The sequence below is a fragment of the Manis javanica genome, chromosome 9 (genome assembly GCF_040802235.1).
Source record: "Manis javanica isolate MJ-LG chromosome 9, MJ_LKY, whole genome shotgun sequence".
Lineage (NCBI taxonomy): Eukaryota > Metazoa > Chordata > Mammalia > Pholidota > Manidae > Manis > Manis javanica.
In genome coordinates, this window is record NC_133164.1 from 119803747 (window position 1) to 119828223 (window position 24477).

At 35.0% G+C, this 24477-nt stretch overlaps 1 long non-coding RNA gene across 1 annotated transcript in view; it reads left to right on the plus strand.

Moving 5' to 3' along the window:
* LOC140843464 (uncharacterized) overlaps window positions 1–24477 on the plus strand; it is a 258174-nt gene that overhangs the window by 14307 nt on the left and 219390 nt on the right. Inside the window, exon 2 of the long non-coding RNA XR_012121281.1 lies at window positions 23202–23302. This is a non-coding gene — a long non-coding RNA (uncharacterized lncRNA). The remainder of the gene's footprint in view (window positions 1–23201; window positions 23303–24477) is intronic.

Below are 24477 nucleotides of genomic sequence, written 5' to 3' on the forward strand. Positions count from 1 at the left end.
AAAAACAAAAAAACAAACAAAAAATAATCTCAAATTAGAAATCTTTATTTGAAATTATATTTCAAAAACAAAGGTGATGATATTTCAAAAATAAAGGCAAAATATTTTCTCTGATATACAATATCTAAAATAATTCATCACAAGAAGACCTATGCTACAACCGCTATGAAAAGACCTCCTTCAGGAAAAAGGAAAATGATACTAGAGCTTAAAAGCACATTAAATTGTAAATATGTAGGTAAATATGTTTTTTCTCTTTTGAATATCTCTAAATACATTTACCTGTTTCAATCAAAATCAAAACTAATGATTACTATATTAATTGTACATAGTATTAAAATACCATGTTAAAAATTGTCAAATTGGATAAAAAAGCAAGAGCGAAGAATATCCTGCCTAAGGAAACTTACTTTCAATGGAAATATGCAAATTCTTTTAAAGGATTTGTGATGGGAAAAATACTATGCTATGACCAAGCCAAAGAATGTTTTGTGGATAAGTTAATATCAGACTAAGTAGATACCATATCAAAGACTACTACCAGGAATAAAGAGGGCATCTTCAGAATGATAAAGAGTTAAAATAAAAATGATATGACAATCCAAAACATGTACGCACCTAATAACAGAGCCTCAAAATAAATTAAGCAAAAACTTATAGAACAGTAAGGAGAAATGGACAAACCACAATTACACTCAGAGTATTTAAGAAGTAAGTTGACAGGCAATCAGTAAGTACAGAGATGACTTGAGCAACAGGAGTAAACTTGAACTAATTGACATTTACATAACATTTCCCCCAAAATCAGATTACACATTCTTTTCTGTATCTACCTCTGATTAGATTACTATTTTACCAACTTTCCAAAAACACCTGTCAAATACTTGGCAAAGACTAACTTCACTGTTGAATAATGAATAATGTCTGTATCTATACATCTCTATATAATGTAATAACCTTTAATGTAAAACTTAAGTAAAAATTGCAGCTAATAATAGGAAACATGGCAACGTATTTGCTGAATGCACAGATTCCATGCACTGAAATACAAAAAATGTGCATTGTATTTAGGAAGGATTCAAGTTTAGGTTGTATGTTCTACTACTTAACGAGAGAGAACTGCATTTGATAAAATACCCTCAATGTTTACCTGCAATCATTGTATTATAGGGACAATGATGTCTTCAGCTCCAGAATGAAGAAGCCTCTCACAAGTGAAAGTTCACCTCACACTCCAATTTATGTCGTCTGATTAATCTTTCTAGAATACATTGTGTTCCAGTGAATGCAGAGAGGTTAAGTAGATTTCCCAAACAAGTAAGCAGAACATCTGGAATTTGCATTTAAACAGATTCTGTTGCATTGATTTCAGTAACTATCCTATCCTGCCTTTCCGCAGGCCGTTCTGTATAAGAAATAAAGTGTTACATGTGCTGCGATAGGGGCAGTAGGGACACAGGGAGGGATGCTCAAACTTCCATCTGTTAAAACCCTTTCCAACTCAATGTTTCTTTGTTAAGTTTACCTGGTTGAGATCAAAGAATACACCTGTACCCCTCTGAGATTCATAGACTGATGAATCCCTTATGGCATTCTATTTTGTTTAGCAACATATGACTGAACCCCTGGTTAAACTATCGAGTCTTTGAAGACTAGGTCTCTATTTAATATTTCATTTTATTTTTAAAATGCATTTTTCAGTTTTTTTCTCTAGAAACCTCTATGACAGGGAACCAGCCATATATCCAGATACAGCTCCAATACTATGGAGGGAAAAAATGTTTCGGGGTATCAGCAAAATATATGAACAGCAATGGAGCAATTGCACCATAAAATGAGTAATCGACAAGTATTTTCAAGCACAGCTCATTCTTTGGTAATATCCAGTTGTAACTGCAATTGCTTAGATTATAATATGGATGTTTTAGCCTTTCTAGACTTTCCCTTTTTGATGTATTTTCTTATTATGACAAATAAGTGAAAAATTACAATCTCTCAGTGAATTTTAATTTTCTCCTGCTTCCAAAAAATTTTTATGGTTTTGACTTAAATTTCTTCTCCCTTTATGACTGTAATGAATCATAGGTAATCAAAGTTTGGTTGTGCAAATTAAAAGATATGTGTCTGATTACATTTAATTGGTATAATAATTTATGGATATATATATATGTGTGTGTGTGTACATATATATGTAGTCATTTTTAAATATACCAGCTAATTAGGATTCTTTACCTTTTAAGAAAACCTATGTTTTAATTTTGCCTTTAGGCATAATTATTGTCGATCTTGATTGTCTAGAAATTTAACATAAAGAATATACTAGTTCCATGTTACTTATGCATTTAATTAAAAAGAAGTTTTTAATGAAGATTAAACTATTGCTAATGTTTTAATTCTCTGTAGCAAGGCTAGATTTAAATGCCTATCTTAAGTCATTTATTCTGCAGCTTAATTTGTCAATTAAAATGTGCCTCTTGAATTTTGCCATCTGATATTTATTAGGGAAGTTGCTCAGTTGTGTTTTGTCAAAAATCTTTGCAACATATTTTTACCAAATGTTACTTGCAAAGTATACCAGATGCTCATAAAATATGTTGATTTTAGAACTGGGATGATACCTGAACCTACAAATTTTTCTTTTAACTCATCACTGCTCATCACAATTTATAAAATCCGAAAAAAAAGCATATTTTTTGTTTTTAAATAAAGGTATTTAACTGGTATATCCCACATATATAAAGTATTAAAAGATAAACACATAGAATTTGATGTCAGGCAGACCTAGTTTTCATTTCATTGTCCAGAGTTTATTGGCTGTATGAACCTGCTTTAGGTTCTTTTCATCTCTAGTGTGCATAGAACACTATTGTATCCCGGACCATTCACATACACTGTAGGCACTACCTGTATCCATTAGGAGATTACACAGGAAACAGCTATTTTAATCGGTAAGAGATTAGTACAGTGACTTAATAGCTTACAGAGTCATTGAAATTATTGCAAAAATAAAAGTAAAATAATAGGTTGACTAGCCCTCTGGGTGAATCATTATAGCAACTCTGGTCCAGTTTTTCTATTGAAATTTTTCTATCGTATTTGCTGCAGGAAATCGTAATGATGAAAGAGAGTAGAGCTAGAATTGCTGAGGAATCACCCTGGCCTAACTCTTGCTGGTGGAAGCCCACACACAGGGCTGGGTTTTTTCTCTAGAAACCTCTATGACAGGGAACCAGCCATATATCCAGATACAGCTCCAATACTACGGAGGGAAAAAATGTTTCGGGGCATCATCAAGAAGTCCGACTCACAAAATATTCATAGAGCTTTCGTAGTTCACCTCAACTTAATTCAATTTATTATTTTGAATCAAACTGAATCAGGCTTTCACCCAGTACTGCCTTTAAGTTGATGTACTTGGTGTCCTTAATCCTTAATAATGACCAGCTACGTAATCTTTAGTTTTTATTGTGCTGAACTTATTAAGAGTGACAATAAAGCTTTCTATTCTTATGAATTAAAAGCAGAAAACAATTTGCAATTGTTTTTTAGTAACAACTTTAACACTGTACTCTCAAGTTTTTCCTGTTTTACAGTCTTTTCTTCCCAATCTCTTCAAATATTTGATTCTCCCTTCTGTTCCCCATTAGAATCTAAGCTTCCTGTAGACTTTCTATGTTTTGTTTACTGTTAGTTACATTACCAGGAGCCTAGAAAATATTTGTTGACCGAGGTGAATAAATAAAAACTAGCTAGTCACGGGTAACTGAGTTCCACTGGAAGACTAGTACTTTTCGTCTTGAAGCCCAATCCAGGTTTGACTACTTGCTAGAAGAAAGGACATTTTAGTTGCTTGGAAAACAGAGTTACATAAACTCAAATTTGTGAACTTCACATACTTGCTCAAATATGTTGTAAATAGGCAAGGTCACTTTTCTATGAACAATGGATAAAAGAAATTACACCAGTCGGGAGGAATAATCTATGATGTGTGTGTGGCTGGCGTCCTGTTTTAATAAATGTACACCAAGGGGGGCTGGACTGCCCAGCTGAACACTCACTTCACCTATTTTTCTTTTCTTTGATTCAAAATGAAAGGACAAAAGTGAGTACCATGGAGCAAGACCTAAATGGACACATTGGCTAAATAAAAATGCATCTGAAGCTTCCTGTTATTTTATCCAGACACTGTGGAAGTTTTATATGTGAGAGTTAGATAATGAATAGACCAGCTGTCACTAAAAAGCTCAAAATATTCCAAGAAAAACTGACATTGTGATCCACAGGTTTTCTATAAGATATAACCTTGACAGACAGTACACACAGGTGTTCCTGTAATACCAAACCATAGTGAAATAAGTTTATCCACTTGAGTTCAGAGTTAACCAGTTTTGGTAAAGGAATGCATATTGTTGCAGATAGGTTTCAGAAAGGCAGTTTTGATTTGATTCCATTTATATCTAATCCCAAAGTAACAAAATACATATGACCACAAATGTCATGTTTGGTTAGTGGGCACCATTGGCATTTTGTGAGGGTTTTATATGTATGATTACATACATACATATGGTTTTGCTCATATTAATGAAATTTCATAGTAAAAGAAGTTTTTCTGATTTATTACACACTGAAGATACTGGTAAGACTCATGAGGCTTCATGCTGCAAGAATCAAGAATTGAAGATTAAAGTAAAGATGTTAGTCCTGGCTGAATTCGTGTCTCTTCTGTGTAGAAGTTCTCCCTGCACTGAGTTAAACAAGGTACACTCTTGAGCGCTCATCACCAGACATCACAAGCTATCTGATTACAGATGTTCTTAGTAACTATTTTTGCATTAAACTTTGACCTAGCTATTTGAAAGCGCTCCTAGACTTCAAAATGTATTTTCTATTCTTCTCCAAAGCAAAACGATAAAAACATATGCCTTTGGAAATTTTATACCATCTGATGTAGAGATAATTGCAGGGGAATAGTCAGCTTGTTGCCAGGAAAAATGAGGCCAAGCTTGGTGGTTCAGTGCACTACTCGCCTCTGATGGAGAAGAAGGTAGGGAAAGGAAAAAGAAAAATAACAGACTAACATTTTGAGTGAATATGAAAGAAAATTTAGTTGTGCAATCTCTTCTGAAGATTTTGAAGGGTGTTTGGTATTAGTGGCATGTTAAATCTACTCTAAACACAGCATATATGTGTGTTATTTGGAGAACAGTGTTTTAAGTTTTGTATTTATTATTACCTGTAATGTTCACATTTGATAGCTTCAGTAAGTCTCTAACCAGCCTCATGTCTTGGGCTTCCAAGCAGTCTCTAAACACAGGAACTGGCGATCCCACCAGGGTCTCCTCCCTCCCCACCCCCCGGCTTCAACGTTGCTGCTCCACCTGAATTTCGAGCCTTACTGAGGCTCCAGTCCTGGGAAAGCCAGGGGGTTGCTCTCTGTCTTGGTTTGAAGATCAGGGAATGTTCTTATACCACTGATATTGTATTTTGTTAGTGATATTATAAAGCAGGGCTTTTACGAAGTAGTTATTTTATAATAAATTGTGTATTTTAGGAAGAAAAATTTGATGAAAAGTACAGAGATTTACCATATATTTACATTATTTCTTCTGTTAACATCTTAAATCATCATGGCACACCTGTTACAATTAATGGAACAATACTGATGCATTGTTATAAACCAAAGTTCATAGTTTATTCACTTTTTCTTAGTTTATACCTGATATTCTTTTTTTCTATTCCCACCCATGTTCCTATCCATCTTGTCTCCTTAGGCTACTCTGGATTGTGATAGTTTCTAAGATTTTCCTTGTTTTTGGTGATATTGACAGTTTGGAGGAGAACAGTTTGGAGGCCAGGTATTTTGGATATCCCGCCATTGAAATTTGTCTGATGCTTTTTCATGACCAGACTGGGGTTATGGGCTTTGGGGAAGGAGTTCAGTGTAAAGTGCTAATTTTATCACATTGTAACAAAGGTACATGCCATCGACATGAGTTATTACTGTGGTTGACCTTGATCACCTGGCTTAATAGTATTTGCCAAGTTTCTCCACTGTAGGTTATCCCCCTACCCTGCCCCTATCTGCACCATAATCTTTGGATGCCTATACTTAGGCAGTGAGAAGTAATAGTCCACTGTTGTGAGGACAGAATATCTATATAAATTAATTGGAATTTTATCCCCACAGGAAATTTGTTCTCCTTCATTAATTAATTTATTCAATCATTTATTTATATCATTTTCATCTCATATAATTGTTTCTTATATTTGGGGTTGTAACCCAAAACTACTTTATTTTCTAGTTAAATGTGTTCTATCTGTGGCCATTGGGAGCTCATTCAGTTGGCCCTGGTGACCTTTGACATACACTTATCTGTGTGTGTGTGTGTGTGTGTGCTTGTGTATGTGTGTGCGTCTTAGCACCAACTGACAGTGTAAGATGCTTTAGGTTAATCACTTAAACTTCCTGCCTGAGGCCTGAGAAATCCATCAGAGATTTCTCCAAGGAACCCTGCTTATTCTGTTGTTTTATTCTCTACATTAATATTCAGTTATGACAAGTACCTTGGTAGCTTCCATATTTTTAAGATCATGAATAAACGTTTTATAAACATTTCTGTGCAGGGTTTTTATGGACACAAGTTATCAAATCATTTGAGTAAACACTTAGGGCCAGGTTTGCCAGATCACGGGATAAAACTGTTTAGTTTTATAAGAAACTGCCAAATGTTCTTCCAAAATTCATATCATTTTGCATTCCCATAAGAAGTGAAATGAAATTTTGGCCTGTCTGTGTATTTAGCAGCAGTTGATATTATTATTTTCTTGGATTTTAGCTATTATAATAGGTGTGTAGCAGTAACTTGTCATTGTTTTTGATGAACAATATTACGGTAGGATTTTGTTCTCTTTCATTATTTGAACTTAGAAAAACAAATTGTTTTGGAAATCAGCTCCACTGTGTCAGTAAACAAGAAAAAAAATGCCATATAAGAAGGTAAAGAATTTGGTTTCTCATCTTAAAAAAAAATGTATCTATTTAAAACATATACCACATATGGCCCTTGGCCCAAGTCTTAGAAATTAAGGAAAGAACACAAATGGTGTGAGATGTCCCTAGGTTTGTTCTACAAACTGATTTTACAATCTCAGTGTTCTGAGGAAACAGCTTCTATCGCAGAGTGATTTGAAGTACAAAATAGGTAAAAATAATAGTAACACAAGTGAGCATGTTTTTAACTTCAAGTATCTGGTCCTACCTTCTCTCATAATCATATGCACAATTCAGTGTTTGCCTTTTGATACCCTGCTCCAAAAACAGGGACTGGCAAATTCAACATATTTAAAGTATTTTTCTTTAGGTAGCATCATTGAGAGTACAAATTAATGCAGAATAATTTCTCTAAATGACAGATACTAAAATTACTCAGGAAATTTTTAAAAAGCCAGTTATTTTATTGAATAGAATATGAAATAGAATTTACTTTATTTGATCTGTTCTTAATATGGATGCCAGTAGAAATTTGCTTTCTTATTGCTTCCGACTAAATATTTCAAAGAATATTTGGTGTCAAATTGAGTCTGATCTTTTACAGGCTAATAATTTTGTGAATCAGTCTATAAATTTTACCTGTAGTCAATAGAGTAAGCATAAAAAGAGTACACTTGTTTTTCCTTGGAAAATAATTAAATAATTGCAGAAAGAGGATAATTTTTTTACTAGATGCCAATACAGCATTTTTCTAATATATTCTGTTATATTAGAAATCCTTTGACTATAGTCTGTCTTTCTGTCTTTTGGCCTGGAGTCAGACAAATGTAAGGGAGTTGAAATATTAAATATGATGTCCAGAAAAAAGTTGTTCCTTTGGTCTGATCGGTTTTAGGTAAAAATAAAAAAGAACTATCTAAGGTTAAAAAGAGGGAGAAGAGAGAGAGGACTTTTCACATGGATGCTCAAAAAGAATCAAAAAGAGAAGAATTTTTAAACTGTAGGCTTTGACAGAGTGAGAATACAATGACCATGTGCACTGATACTGTTGCTGTATCATAATCAAACCTTTAAACTCCTGAATATAACACAATGGTCCCCCCTGTTCTAAGCTCTCCATACACCTGTTCTTCACCTTAACTATTATAATACCTGTCATATGATATTTTTACTGGTAAATTTGTTCCTCCACAACTAGATGTTTGAACTTGAGAGGCAGGAAATCTATCATATTGGTCTTTATTTCTAGCATTCACCATAAAGGTTAGCATACATCATACATTCAGTAGATATTTGTTGGACTTGGGTTTTAAATTGAATCTTAAAGGAAATATATTATGGAGATCTGATTTATAAAAATGAGTGTTAGTTGTTGAACACATTGATAATATGCTACCTGTATTTGTATTTGACATTTAGTAACATCATCAACCATATCATTATAGAAGGAAGTTTTATTATATAAAACATATGACTCAATACAAAGCCTTAATAGGGAGGTTTAAAAAAGGAAATTCCAAATCCCTAGAATAATTTGCTTTCTAGGAGTTGATAGAGAATTTTCATTTTTTTCTTTTTTTTTTATATATTTGATGTATCATAAACCACACTATTTCCAATCTTGATTGTTTATTTAATTGGCAGATTTCATAGAAAAGTTGCCTAACTCTCCACAAACCTTCAGTTCTCTCCTGCAAATGAAAACAGTAGGATTTTGTGAAATGTCAAGCCAAGAAAATGCAACAGAGCTAGCAGTTCTTCAGAACAAGGTTACCGAATATTCCATTATTTTTCTCAGAATTCTCTTCCTGGAGAACGTCAAAGTCTACATTTTGACTGCAGCTTCAATAAAGAACACCTATGGGCTTGATGATTTAGAAAGAAACCCAGCAATATTTTTTCAAATTTTATATCTAAATGGCTTATATAACAGCAATTTTTTAATCATTTAACAAAAATAAGGAGTCTCAAAACTGTCCTCTGTGATCCTTATATATCAGAAATTTAAGTCTGATGAAAATAAAAACTTTCTGTTGGCACATATCTGAGTCCACATCTATAGGGCAAATATTATAGGTCTGTGGAAACACTTAGGGAAACAATTGTCATATTTATTCATTTTATGTAAATTAGTTTATTTCTTTTTTTTAGAGCATGGTTTAAATTTAATGTCAAGTTATTTGAAAATGAAATGTAGTAAGTTCTTATTTCATCATTAAGATCTAAGGTGTAGATAAAAAAATATTTGAATACAATGTTTTATATACTAATCAAGATTTTTACATTGTCTGTTTAATTGACTAATTTGTCCTGAGTATGAGGTTATCTTTAGTACATAAGTTGCTTAGGATGTGGTAAATGCAAAAATGAATTTAAAAAAATTTGTGAAAAGATAAATGTGGTCATTTGCTAATGCAGAGAACCGCAGGCAGTTCCAACATGTCCCAGACTACAGTCAGATCTGAAAAACTGAGTTCACTGCATGCGGTTTTCAACATAACCAGGAACAATTTGGCCACAGTATTTGAAGGAGAAAAGTATAAAGTATACTTTTAACTAATGTTTATGAGTTATGTTTTAATAAAAATATAATTTTAATCTGTCATTGTAAAAATACATAGAAAATCACACCCTATGTCTACTTATAAATATCCTTTTGTTCATACTTTTTTATGTAAAGACTTGAAGGTAAAAAAAAAGTTAACATATTAAGTATGGCTATTAGCAACTACATTAATTAATACATGTTTTCTCACTGGTAAATAGGACAAAGAGATACAGGTTTTCTTCAGGTTGTTGAAAAGTATAGGTTCACATACTATTGGGTGTATAATTATACCTCAGGCTAAATACCAAAGCCATGTTCTCATTTCACTCTGTGAAGAACGAATGGACAACAGTGTTATAAATTGGTAAAAATAAGTTTTAAGTTTATAACTATGAATAAAAAATAAATTCAAGTAAAAAAGTACAAATTAAAATAAGATAAATACTAGTTCCAAAATTTTTTACCTAAAAAAGCATAGAGTTCTTAAAATTAAAGTGTTACTTAAAAAACAATATATCTCTTTGTTAATGTTCAATAATGCAAACATATCAAGAATATCTCTATGAATATTAAAATTATCTTTATTCTGATGTAATACGTCTTTCCCTTAAAAGTGAGTGAAACAAAAGTATCATTTACCTGGATTACAAATCCTAAACATACCATTTAAAATTATGTTTATTTAATAACCTTGTGGTATTTTTAAGTTACAATCAGTGCTTGATGGTAAATATGTCTGGAGGTTCAGTATAACCCTTCCTGAATCATATGAATTTAATGTAAACCAGAATATAAATATGTGAAGACAAAATTAACTTACCTACTTACTTTAGAAATGAATTAAGTTAATTAAGTAATAATACCTTGATTAATATTTTGGGAAATATTTTCCTGACTGATTTCACGTATGATATATAATTAAAATGAGATTATTCATAATCCTTTTTATACCTTAATCATGAGTTTATTTCCTTATTCCAAATCAATATTATGTTTTAATCACCCATATATAAGAATGAACATTTAACCCTTCAATGCCATTGTGGCTGTGAGAGCCATTCTTACTCTAATTCTATGCAGTTTTTATCAGTTCATAAAATAAAGAAATACACAGCTTAAAGGTTTTAAACAGTAGTTATACATAGAGAACATTATATCTTCCAAATAGAATTCACTCCAAGAAAACATGATATGGTTTGACTATTTTCACAGTGCCATTTCAATTAATTAATTGTTAGTCAACTAATATTTACTAAGAATCTAAAATGCATCTAGTCACTCCTGTAAGATCAGGAACAAGACAAGGATGCCCACACTTTCCCCATTTATTCAACATAGTACTGGAGGTCCAAGCCACGGCAATTGGACAACACAAAGAAATAAAAGGCATCCAAATTGGTAAGGAAGAAGTCAAACTGTCCCTGTTTGCAGATGACATGATATTGAACATGAAAAACTCTGAAGAATCCACTCCAAACTACTAGAATATCTGAATTAAGCAAAGTTGCAGGATATAAAATTAATACACAGAAATCTGTTGCATTCCTATACACTCACAATGAACTAGGAGAAAGAGAAATCAGGAAAACAATTCCATTCACAGTTGCATCAAAAAGAATAAAATACCTAGGCATAAACCTAATTAAGAAGTGAAAGACCTATACCCTGAAAACTACAAAACACTCTTAAGAGAAATTAAAGAGGATACTAATAAATGGAAATTCATCCCATACTCTTGGGTAGGAAGAATTAATATTGTCAAAATGGCCATCCTGCCTAAATCAATCTACAGATTCAATGCAATCCCTATCAAAATACTGACAGCATTCTTCAGTGAACTGGAACAAATTCATATGGAACTACAAAAGACCCTGAATAGCCAAAGCAATCCTGAGAAGGAAGAATAAAGCAGGGGGGATCTCACTTCCCAACTTTAAGCTCTGCTACAAAGCTACAGTAATCAAGACAATTTGGTTATGGCACAAGAACAGACCCATAGACCAGTGGAACAGAACAAAGAGTGCAGACATGAACCCAAACATATATGGTCAATTAATATATGATAAAGAAGCCATGGACATACAATGGGGAGATGACAGCCTCTTCAACAGCTGGTATTGGTAAAACTGGACAGCTACATGTAAGAGAATGAAACTGGATCGCTGTCTAACCCCATACACAAAAGTAAACTGAAAATGGATCAAAGACCTGAATGTAAGTCATGAAACCATTAAACTTATAGAAGAAAACATAGGCAAAAATCTCTTGAATATAAACATGAGCAACTTCTTCATGAACATATCTCCTGGGGTAAGGGAAACAAAAGCAAAAATGAACAAGTGGGACTATATCAAATTAAAAAGTTTCTGTACAGCAAAGGACACCATCAGTAGAACAAAAGCTATCCTACAGTATGGGAGAATATATTCATAAATGACATATCCAGTAAGGGGTTGATATCCAAAATATGTAAAGAGCTCACATGCCTCAACAAACAAAAAGCAAACAATCCAATTAAAAAATGGGCAGAGGATCTGAACAGACACTTCTGCAAAGAAAAAATTCAGATGGCCAACAGACACATGAAAAGATGCTCCACATCGTTAATCATCAGAGAAATGCAAATTAAAACCACAGTGAAATATCACCTCACTCCAGTTAGGATGGCCACCATCCAAAAGACAAACAACAACAAATGTTGGCGAGGATGTGGAGAAAGGGGAAACCTACACTGCTGGTGGGAATGTAAATTAGTTCAGCCATTGCGGAAAGCAGTATGGAGGTTCCTCAAAAAGCTCAAAATAGAAATACCATTTGACCCAGGAATTCCACTTCTAGGAACTTACCCTAAGAATGCAGCAGCCAAGTTTGAAAAAGACAGATGCACCCCTATGATTATCGCAGCACTATTTACAATAGTCAAGATACGGAAGCAACCTAAGTGTCCTTCAGCAGATGAATGGATAAAGAAGATGTGGTACATATACACAACGGAATATTGTTCAGCCATGAGAAGAAAACAAATCCTACTATTTGCAACAACATGGATGGAGCTAGAGGGTATTATGCTCAGTGATATAAGCCAGGCAGAGAAAGACAAGTTCCAAATGATTTTACTCATCTGTGGAGTATAAGAACAAAGCCAAAACTGAAGGAACAAAACAGCAGCAGCCTAACAGAACCCAAGAATGGACTAACAGCTACTAACGGGAAAGGGACTGTGAGTGTAGGTAGAAAGGGGCCGAGAAGGGGAATAAGAGGCATTATGATCAGCACACATAATGTGGTGGGGGACATGGGGAAGGCAGTAGAGCACAGAGAAGAGAAGTAGTGACTCTATAGCATCTTACTACACTGATGGACAGTGACTGTAATGAGGTATGTGGTGGGGACTTGATAATGGGGGGAATCTAGTAACCACAATGTTGCTTATGTAAGTGTATATTAATGATACCAAAATAAAAATAAGTAAATAAATAAACTGTGGCATATCTATATGATGACATTATTCAGCAATAAAAAGAAATGAGTTATAAAGACAACTTAAATGTATATTGCTTAGTGAAAGAAAATTATATGATAAGTCTATATACTTTATGACTTCAAAACTATGACAATCTGGAAAGGACAAACTTCACAGACACAAAAAAGATCAGTGGGTGCCAGTGGTTAGGGACAGAGGGAAAGGATAAAAGGTGGGGCACAGCAAGTGTTTAGGGGTTGAAACAATAATTACATGCAAGCTCAGCACTCACATAACTGTGTAATGCAAAGAGCAAATCTTGATGTGAATATAGACTCTGTTAATATTAATGTATCAGTATTGGTTCACCAATCAAAACAGATATATCATACTAATGCATGATTATAATAACAAGAGAAAGAGTGACCAGGGGAGAGAGGGATATAAGACCCAGGGATATATACAGACAATATTCTGTTCTGTCTGATCAATTCTCTGTAAAAGTAAAACTGCTCTATTAATTTCATAGGAATTACAATATACACAACTAGATTACCTGAAGTAAAGTAATCATATTAAGCCATATTTATAGTTTTAATTTCAACTCTATAATTTTGTGAGTTTTATTACTGGACATTATGTCATGGAATGAAATGCATTATTTTATTTCTTTAGTGCCCTTAAAATCTCTTGTTTAATGGACTATCCTTTTCCTTGGTTTCATGTTTCTGTAAAAAGGAGGCTCCATTTGAGTAACACCCCTCATTTCTTTACTTCTTCTTCCTCAACAAACCCTGCTTGGTGTGTGTAAGGAACAGCCCAGTGAACAGATGTAAAGGAGCAGAGAGGTTAAGAGAACAGTATTTTGTGAGGCTGTATCAGGTACAGTATCAGGGCCATGGCAGGGTTGCCTGATTTACTTCTGGCTTGAAGGGAAATCATCATAAGCCTTGCAGTAGGGCAGTGATGTCATTTATGCTATAAAAGGGTCACAGTCTTAATACTGCAGGAGTCGAGGGTAGGGACAGAGTAGTTAAATGTAAATTCCACCAGTCAATGAAGCAGATGATGGTGGTGAAGATTAGAATGGTGTACCAGTTGGAGTCTTAAAGGTAAGAAAATGTAGCAAACAAAATTTGCTGAAGTATAAGGACTAGGAAGTAAGGAAAAGACATTAATTTAAGTTTTTATAAAGATAGAAGACCTAAGAAAATAATAGTAATATTTATTGAGTTGGCCACACTGGGTCATAACAGAGATCAGATTTAGATTAAGAGCAGACCAAGGATGAATGGCCTTAATTAATAAACTAATCTAATGGAAACCTATTTGTGGAATATAAATAAGTAGAAAAAGAAGGACAGGAGAATAAAAGATATGCTGTTTCTGCTTTACATTTAGCCTAAGGCAATCATTGCTTTCACGGGGTTGAAGAATAAAACAAGAATCAATAGTCAAATGATTTTCTCTCTAAATATATGTGTAAGTAAGAAATGTGTGTGTTTACCTGCAGGTAACAGAAAACCTGACTAGAAGTAGAATAAACACATAGGTGTGTCATTTTGCCCACATATCGACACCCAAGGGCTGGGCATTTTGGTACTGGGTCAGCTACTCAAAACGACCGCCAAAAGACCACGTTCTTTTCATTCTGCTTTATCAAAATTTTCCATATTTTTATTATATTATGGTAAGAAGTAGATGGCTGCATCTCTAGGCTTACAGATCTCAAGAATTTTTCTTGGCTGGAAAAAGAGAAAGACACAAACCTCTGTACATCAGAAAATGAAAAAGTTTCATAGAAACCTTCAAAACACACTTAGGTTACATGTCATGGACATAAAAGTGTGTCATGTTGTCTCCTTTGATGAAACTCATATTGAGCAACCTCAAACTTAGGTATGTATACTCTGCAGTGGATAACGGTGGGGAGGAAAGCATTATTCATCATTATTATTTAAGCCAACACAGTGTGTTTTGGTTCCCTGTGTTCACATGCCTGTGATGTCTGTTTATTGCTCTGTCTCTCTGTCTCTCTCTCTGTCTCTCTCTCTGTCTCTGTCTCTGTCACTCTACCTGTCATACATTCATTTGTGTATTCTTATTTATTTTAATTTTTATTTTAATTCATTTGGTATATTCCATTTTCCCATCACTCTCCAGACCATCCAAACAAATAAAAGCACTCTTGGAATCTTCTTAATGATCTCGCAAAGTTAGTTAAAACACAGTGGGCCCAATATATGGAATTAAAAAATGGCATACGATACTTCAGAGTTTCAGGAAAAATTTACCTAGACTTTTCATGTTGCATTTGTTTTAATAGGTGAATAAAAGCAAAGGACTTAGAACATGTACTTTCTTGGAGCCCTATTCATGCTCTTCTTAGAAATGTCCAGAACGCAGAATAAACTCCTGTTCCAGAGATACGTGAACAAAATATTATCTGTCTCCAGACACCCAAGACAGGGACAGAAAGACAGTCATGAACACTGTCTCTCGAGTGAGTGAATTAAAGGCTGTCCCGTAGCAATTTTGAAATACAACTATGCACCTGCTTCCAGAACTCTGTATTCTGGGGAGAGAGGGTGTCCCTTCTGAAGGGTGTGTTTTTTCTCCCTGGGAGTAAACCCAGCTTAGTGTTCTTTGTTGCTTCGTAGGTATGACTTCCAAGGTCATGGTTCTACAAATTTTTTTCTTTTATTTTTTTATTGAGGGATAGTTGATATACAATACTATACTGGTTTCAAGTAGACAACACAGTGGTTTGACTCAAAAAATATTTTCTTTTTTATAAAAATCCAGATAGTATTTTAGGGTTGGTGGGATACATAGTTTCAATTGCATAATATATTTATGAACTTTTTAAAATACAACATCACCTTTTTGTTGTACAAAACATAGCCAGCCACCTCTTCAGATCTTTAATTTGCTACCTGTGATCCTCATGCATAGATTTTAGAGGGCACAGACCTTTGGCCCATTCTTTTTTTTTCCATAATAAAATTAACATCAGTGCTAGCACCTGATTACATAATTCTGCTTGCTCATTTCCCATAAAAATAAAAATACTGGAGGCCCAGAGAACATGTTTGTTTTTTTTTTTTTGAAGTGCCTCAATTTCTTTTATTCCAGTCTGGTGGTCTTGTTGCCAATACAACAAATCTAAAACCTTTTTCAGCTTCGTATGAATCTGTGTTGGATTCATTTCACACTCCATGTCCCCCAAGCACACACGCATAATTCTTTTCAGGATGGGCAGGCCTGTGATGAACTACTTTCCTCATGCCTCGTCTCTGTAAATAAGTCCTTGAAGAAGGTGAGCGGTCCTCTTGCCTAGCTTTGATGGTCGACCAGGTTCTCCTGAAATCTTTCAAGAATGTTAGAATCTTTGAGCTTCCTACCACACATTTTATTTGATCTACATGTCCAGGTTATATTTTACTTTGAGGAATTTTTGCTGGTAGAGAGATTGAAATGAGAAAAAGTTTTCTTCCCACCACTGAACAAGTCTCATTAACGTTGCGTTTCCTTTATATGTGACTTACAAAGGGAACGGGTTCATTTTTAGCTGATCTCCCTCTTACAGAGCTACACTAAATGGACAACATTTCCAAAAATTTAACCGGGTCATATCAACACGGCAAATCAACAAGTTCATTAGTTACTCTTCCAAGATTGCTGGAGGGAATAATTGGGCCACTCATATCGCTCTTAGACAATGAGATTACCTTTTATTCTAGTCTGTAGAGGTAAATTTCTTTCTGTTTTTCTAGTCTTTGCTAATGGTTTATACACCTCTTTGCCAGCGTCTGCTGTTGCCTGACCACAAAGCCACTGCCACATCTTTGTCCTTTGTTATGTCAGCACATTTATGTGGATCAATTTTCATGACATAAATAAGAACTTTATTTACCAGGTCAGTTTGGAGTAAGATAGGTGGTTCTTCTGATCTTGACAGAGCTTCACTGTCATCAGCTGTGCTTGGTGAAAGCAAGTCTAAATATTGGATCCATGAGGTCATGTACTACCTATGACTCTAACTGGTAAAATGTACTGAGGAAGATCCAATGACCAGAGCATATTTTCTGGATACCTTAAGGAGAGGAAAAATGATGAGCCCAAGAACCATAGAAACATAGCCAAATAGCATCGTCAACCTCACTTTGGTGTTCTCAGTCTTTTGCATCTTGGCCTCACCATCGCAGCTCAACTCCAAGGTGAAGGTTATATTCCCTAGACTCCAATTTTCAGTATGGTTCCTGGTTGGAGTGTGACGCTGAAGTGCGGTCTGTTACTCGTGGGAGGTCATAGGCGTCCCAGAGGCACTTTTGTCAAACACAGTGTCTTCTTCAGGGTCCCAGAACTTCCCATGAGCTCCAGCTGCACCTCAGTATCATGTTGTATTAACAGGTTTACATGCAGGCTCCCTTTTTTTTGTCTCACAAACATTTGTATGCCTTCTGAGTATCCTGTCTCCAATTTTTGGACATTCATTCCTCTGACGTTTGATAGGCTTTTTGTCTTTGAGTGTTGCTGTTTTCAGTATTATGTGTTTGTGATGGGTTCTTTTTACTTATAAATCTTGGTATATATAGGCATCTTTAATTGTTCAGTACTATCTCAGACCCTTGCAGAAGCACACCCATATCCCTTCAGCACTCAGATCCCTGTATAGGTGAGGGCTTTCTGCACAAGCCACTGCACACCGTCTGCCTGAGGGGCTGTTGTGCTAGTTTTATGGGTCCATTCACAGAGCAGGGAATAATAGCTGGGGAATTAAAAACCTTGGGGTAAATTAATCCTCAGCCAGTTACGGGCAAGAGTTGCAGAGTAAACCTTCAGTCTCATACTCACTGTGATAAAACCTTGCTAAGGTATGCTCTATACTGGGAGTCAGCATATTCGTCCGCTGCCTGTTCTTTAAATATCATTTTATTAGGGCTCAGCCACACTAATTTTCATACATATGATCTATGGCTGCTTTTGCACTACAAGAAGTTGAGTAGTCACAACACAGATGGTATGATTCACAAAGTTTAACACATTTCACTATCTGGCTTGACAGGAAAGTTTGCCAACCCCTGATCAAAGCCATCTCCTGGAGGTCCCAGCAAGATGTAGCCCATGTGTCCACAGCAGAGACTTGACAATGAAGACAAACTGTGTTGTCTTCTCCATTCCTCTGTAACAGTTTTTTGGGATAACTCAAAGCAAAAAAATTTGAAAAAAAAAGGAAGTCAATTAATTTATGTGGTTTGTATTTGGGGAACCCAATCTAAGATCTTTTAAATCAGTTCTGAAACTATTTTTAGCTATAGTTCTTCAAATACTGTCGTTTTCTCATTTTCTCTCTTCACTCTTTCTGGAACTCAAAACATTTCAAATCCACTACGTTTATCTTTTTAAAACCTCGGCATTTCTTGTGACTACTCATGCTTTACAGCTCTGCCTCTCAGGATGGTATTGTTTATTATTGTTGTGATTTGTTTTATCCTCCAACTAATGATTCTCCTTTTGGGTGTATATGAGTTTCAAACAGATTGCCTATTGATTTTTTTATTCCAAAATATTTTATTTCTAGCTCTAAACATTTTCTTTTAAAATAACTTCTTATTTGAGTAGATTTAATCATTTAATTATTTGCTGATGGAAACACATGTTATATTTAGTTTCTCTTTTGTATCCAGTAATTCTGATCTACAAAGGCTTTGTGAGTATGATTTTGTTTTCTGTTGTTTCTACTGATGTTTACATAGGGTGGCTTCTTTTCTTGTATATTTTGCCAGGTATTCAGCAGCAAGTTTCTCACTTTGAGGTATGAGAATTTTATGAATTGAAGTGGATTTCTCCAGAGACAATCTGTAATTGATTTTCTTCTCAGTGGCCTGGGCTCACTATGAAGTCAAAATTACTTTAAATTAAATTACTGGTCTGTGTTAAAAATAGTCAGTTGAGATGATTTCATTCACTCATCAGACACCTCTAAGAGCTGTCGGCCTTTCTACGGCTTCTCAGACGCACATAACCTTTCTACTCCTTCGCATTTTATTACCGTCATTGTTATAATTACCTTTCCACTCATCACCATGTTTTGATGTAGGTGCTTTTCTTAGGACTCTTCTGGGCAGGGCATTTATTTTGGGGGTCCTCTCCTACTAAGGCCATCACTAAGGATGGGCCTGGGCTTTTCACCTTACGTCAGAACCCTCAGGACTCCGAAACCAAAACGTGAAACCCCGCTGTGTTGCAGACACCGACATGAGCAAGCGTGCTTCCATGATCCCCTTCCCTTCCTGTATCTGTCATCACTTTGTTTTTGTCAGAATCTTCTTTCTTCTCTGGCCAGATCATGAACACATTCAGAAGGCTTAGAGCGCTTCAGTGAGCATGGCTTGTTGTTTTTAGGGGAAGGCTTGACTAGTCTGCAAATAGCCTAATTATAAGGAATGGAAAACTTTCCCTGTGAAGAATGTCTGTGAAACAGATTCACACTCATTTGTTTCATCGTTTTGCTTTCTACATACTATTTTTCAACAAGTCTTCCAAATAGTTCCTAGATTTACAAACAATTTAACTTTCTGACTCTTTTATGCTAAGCCTTAGCTGTAGATTAGGCGTGATGAAACTGATTCCGTCTATCTCTTTATTCTAGTTTTAATTAGAAAATTCAAATCTTGTTTTAGTATGTATTAGCCCCTATATCTGTCCATTTAAAAGGTATGTTGTATATAGATACAGATAGATATATTGATAGCAATTAGCTGTCTTAAAAGGTACACTATAATTTGTCTCAAGATTATGTGACTTCTTTAAATTCAAACCATAAAGTTTCTTAAACTCAAATTTCTACCAAGAGTTTTCTGAGAAGTATCATTATCAGTGAAGTAATTTTCCCACCACTAAAGTTTCATAACTTTTTAGAACTGATTGTGGGTAAAATTGCAGTATTTCCAGAATCTCTCACCTGGCATTAGTTGCACCTGCATATCAATAGGTGTTTCCAGCGGGTGGAGAGAATTACCATCTACGTATCAATGGGTAATCACAAGGGCCTAGCAGAGCTTATCTGGACCACAGAGGTTGGGTGGGGCTCTCCTCTGCTGCAGCCTGGTCAAGAGAGACAGAAGACTGCGTGTAAGAAATAAACAGTTTTCTTAACTTTATTTCTCCCTTTGACTGATTTCAGTTTCAAAGGTGTTTTGCCCCAGGATTCCCACCCCCACCCCACCCTGGAGTTACACAGAGATTGGTTCACATTCTTACCCTTATGTTTTTAATATGTACAACCTGTCTTCAACATCAAACACATGATAATTGAGAGCAAACTGAATAATTTCTATTCTAACAAATGCAGATGAGTTGATTGCTTTAAAAATGCTTGATTGAACTGACGAACTCAATCAAATCAAACTATTGACAGCAATACAGACTTATATTTTTAAGAAAACTAGGAATATTTAATGTCTGTCAAAGACTCATGCATGGTTTACTATATTAATAAAATAAGAATAATTTTTCTTATTGGATAAACAATTTCTATTTTAAAGCATAGTATACATTAATTATTGTTCTCTTTGTACAAAGCTAAAGAGAAATGATCAATTTTAGAGTCCTTCTAAGAACATGGGTGTCCGTTGGCTGAGAGAAGGTAGCCACATGCAGCAACCTATGCCCGTTTCATCTTTACCCATTACTCTTAAAGTTATCTTCCAGAATGGGTCAAAGATAATTTGTGGTGGTGAAGGGGAAGCAACAATTCAGGTACCTGGGAAGGGGACTTGAGGTACAGGGAAAGGAGAGGCATAAATCAGTTTTGTATTTCAAAACAAAGCCCCTACAGCCTTCCTCCCAAATGAAATATTGTGGTTCTTGCTACCAAACTCTCACAAGTACCTTAAATTTAACTGACTGCTGGGTGTACCATCTCCTGAAAGATGACTCTGCCCATAATTTGATCTTCATTCTCAGAGTGCAGAGACATCTATGAGAAACAGCCAAGGGTGGTCCCAACTTCCTCATCTCCCATGAAAACATTATCAGTTTGTCGGGATATCTTCTGCATTGCTGTTCTCATCATGGGTGGGGCAGAGAACCCCTAGCCATGTGGACAAACTAGCCAGGTAGAACTGACTACCCTGAGGTGTCCATTTGAAAACAAGGACTCAATTACTCAAACTAAACCGGAAGAAGCCCTAAGGCCTGCCAGCCAGGAGGTCACTTTGGAGCCAGAGTCAGCCTGTGCTCCCAAACTGATGTAGGTTCTGCTTAATTAGCCACAACTGTTGTAAACAATGTTTTCTTCCCGGGGTACCATATATGACCTCAGGATTGTACGTTTTTGTGGGAAAACTACGCAAGAACTTGCTTCCCTCCAGGAAAGCCTCACTTACAGCTTAAGGTAGTCTTCAGACACCTTCAAGAGTTAAGGAAGCAGGAACCAGCAGATCATGGAGCCCTCAGATGGCTCAGAGATTTCTCTAAAATGAGGCTCTTCTTGGTTATTTGGGGTGGGGGACCTCCTGCATAGTGATGGGGTGCCTATTTGTAATCGCCCTCCTGGACCCTCTTGTGGGTAAAATTGTAATATTCCCAAAATATCTCACCTGGCTTTAATTCATCTACATATCAACAGGTGTTCCTCAGTTCCTCCGGGGTGGAGAAAGTAGTTCATCTCCATATCAACGGGTAATCATCTGGGCGAGCAGAGCGTATCTGCATCTGAGAGGTTAGGGCGAGAGCTGGCTTGCTTCTGCCAGAGCAGGAAAGAGAAACGGCCCTGGACTGCAGTTTGTAAGCAACAAATGGGTTTTAAACTTTATTTCTCCCTTTGACTGATGTTGATTTTAGAGGTATTTGCCCCAGGATTTCCTTTCACCAGAGTTACACCTCCGTTTTCCACTCCTTCCCTGTGCAGCTAGCGATCTCCTTTGGCACTGTGTATCAGCTTGCCCTTTCTAGAGTTGGAATGATACTGTACGTCTTTGTTTGTGTCTGTCTGCTTTCAGTCAACATACTTATTTTGAGTTTCACCCATGTTTTTACATGAATCATTAGTTCCTCTTATTGCTCTTATTGCCTCTTATTGCTGAGTAGTAACCCACTGTGTGGATAAACTACATTTGCTTATCCATTCACCTATTCATGGATGTTGTGGTTGTTTTCAGTTTTTGACTATTGCAAATAAAGTTACTATGAACATTCATGTAAGAAAATAAAGTTATCTTAACAGAGACAATGCTAACTTAACTGGCATGTTACAGTATTTTTGAAAGATATGAAATAAATAAGAGCCAAAATAATGCAAAGTCAACTTTGGACCAATACAATAAATTGTGCCTGTCATACAGGAAGAATATAATGCATTTTATATTGATACTATGCCTTTCATCATAAAGGATTAGTTTTCAATCATAACAGCAGGTATTGTGGCTTTGGCTTGGTATAAAATGTATCTTTACACTGACTCAACAGTTTTTCAAATGAGAGTTGTTTATTTTTCACAGCTGTGTATTTACTTTATTTACTATACATGAAGTAGTTTAAATTATTTGTATTGTTTGATAATTTGTTAGTTTTCAACAGAACAATGTCAATTAATTTACTTTTGCACATAACTTTTATTGAGCTCTGTAATCTGAGACAACAAAACTTCTTACAATCATTTGGTAGTCAGGGTTTTGGAGCAATAAAATTGTCTTTTTAATTTAAATGATCCACTTTAAAAATTAGTAAATGGGGGACATATCTATATAACAGTTTTATTAGGAATCCTTTATTGCTGTAGTGTAACTGTATGCAGCTTTGTTTTTTATCAGATGATGTAGATTTAATTTTAGGATAATGTGTACCATCTGTATATCTGTCATAATTAAGCAACTTTAGTAACTGATGATTCCTCAGTGCTCAAGTTAAACCACCTGTAGATACTGAAGGACGTTCAAAGAAATAAAATATTCATGGAAACTGCTTTGAAACTGCATTCCTCAATATAGATAATATTCCAAGTAACTTAATTACATCACAAATGTTTCCAGTTACATACTAGGATTTGAAGTTTTGCTGTCAAACTGAAATGTGGGCTGAAACCTCTGTATGCAGAATGTAGAAATTATATGTGAATGATTGGCTTCTGTATGTATTTCTTTCATTTTGTTTTCTATCCTCTGAAACGGTCATATTTTTGTTTTTATTTTCAGGTATTGAGTGAGTTTGAATTGTTTGCTGTATCTCGTGAGTGTCATAATGGAGCTATGGGTAATTCAGACATGAATGGGAACCGATTCCTGTCCTTGAAAACGTAAGTAGTTTTTTAAAATACTCTCAGTAAAGAATAATTGTTCCTTAAGTGCAAATATTTTAATTGAAAACTCAGAGAAAGGAATATTTTAATTTACTATGATGGAGAAATAAATTAGGATCCTCTGCATATCACTATCAGTTAATTCATTTAAATTATATATTTTTTCTGAAAGAAAGTTATTTTAATTTTAAGTGTAATTGTGTGTTTTTTAAACATTGGGCTTCAAGTTTTAAGAAGGAGAACATTTCTGATTGTTGAATATGTATCAAAGAGTAATCACTCAATATAATGTTGTTTTTAAAAAGAGAACATTTCTGATTTGTTAATTGCTGAATATATATTATATATATTTATATCAAAGAGTCATCAGTAAAAAGAGTTTGATTCACTGTGTAAATTGGATTTGGATTTTGGATGGTCAATAGTGGCCTTTGTAATAATGGTTTGGGTGTTACTGGGAGAAAAAATGTATATGGAATTATTTTAAAAATTTTGCAAGCAGGCATGGGTAAGTACAGATAAAACCTTCAAGAGATCTGGACATGAAGGCCGGAAGAGAATTACAGGTAAGTTAAGATGGGAGACTGGGTTTGGGTGAGTTTCTTTGGAGTTGTGAAAGTGTTAAATGTGTTGGCGGACTGAGGTTTTTGAAGGTGGTTTGGTATCGGGATGCCGGGTTGTGTGTATCTGCTGCATCTCGTGAGTGTCATTATGGAGCTATGGCTAATTTCAGAATCATTGGACGTGTAGAATTGTTTTTCTCTGAGACCAGTAGCGGAGTTAAGTGTATGTGATGTGTTTACATTAGTGACAGAGGTGACTGACGTGATTGTCTGTGGACGTCTCCACTGCCTTAATGAAGTAGAGGATTGGAAAATCAATGGCTAATAAATTAGGATCCTCTGCATGTTACTATCAGTTAATTCATTTGAATTATATATTTTTTCTGAAAGAAAGTTAATTTTAAGTGTAATTATGTGTTTTTTTTTTTACTCCAAGATTGGGCTTTAAGTTTTAAGGAGAACATTTCTGATATGTTAATTGTTGAATATGTATCAAAGAGTAATCACTCAATATAATGTTAAGTTTTTAAAAAGAGAACATTTCTGATTTGTTAATTGTTGAATATGTATTATAAAGAGTAATCAGTAAATAAAGTTTGATGCACTGTG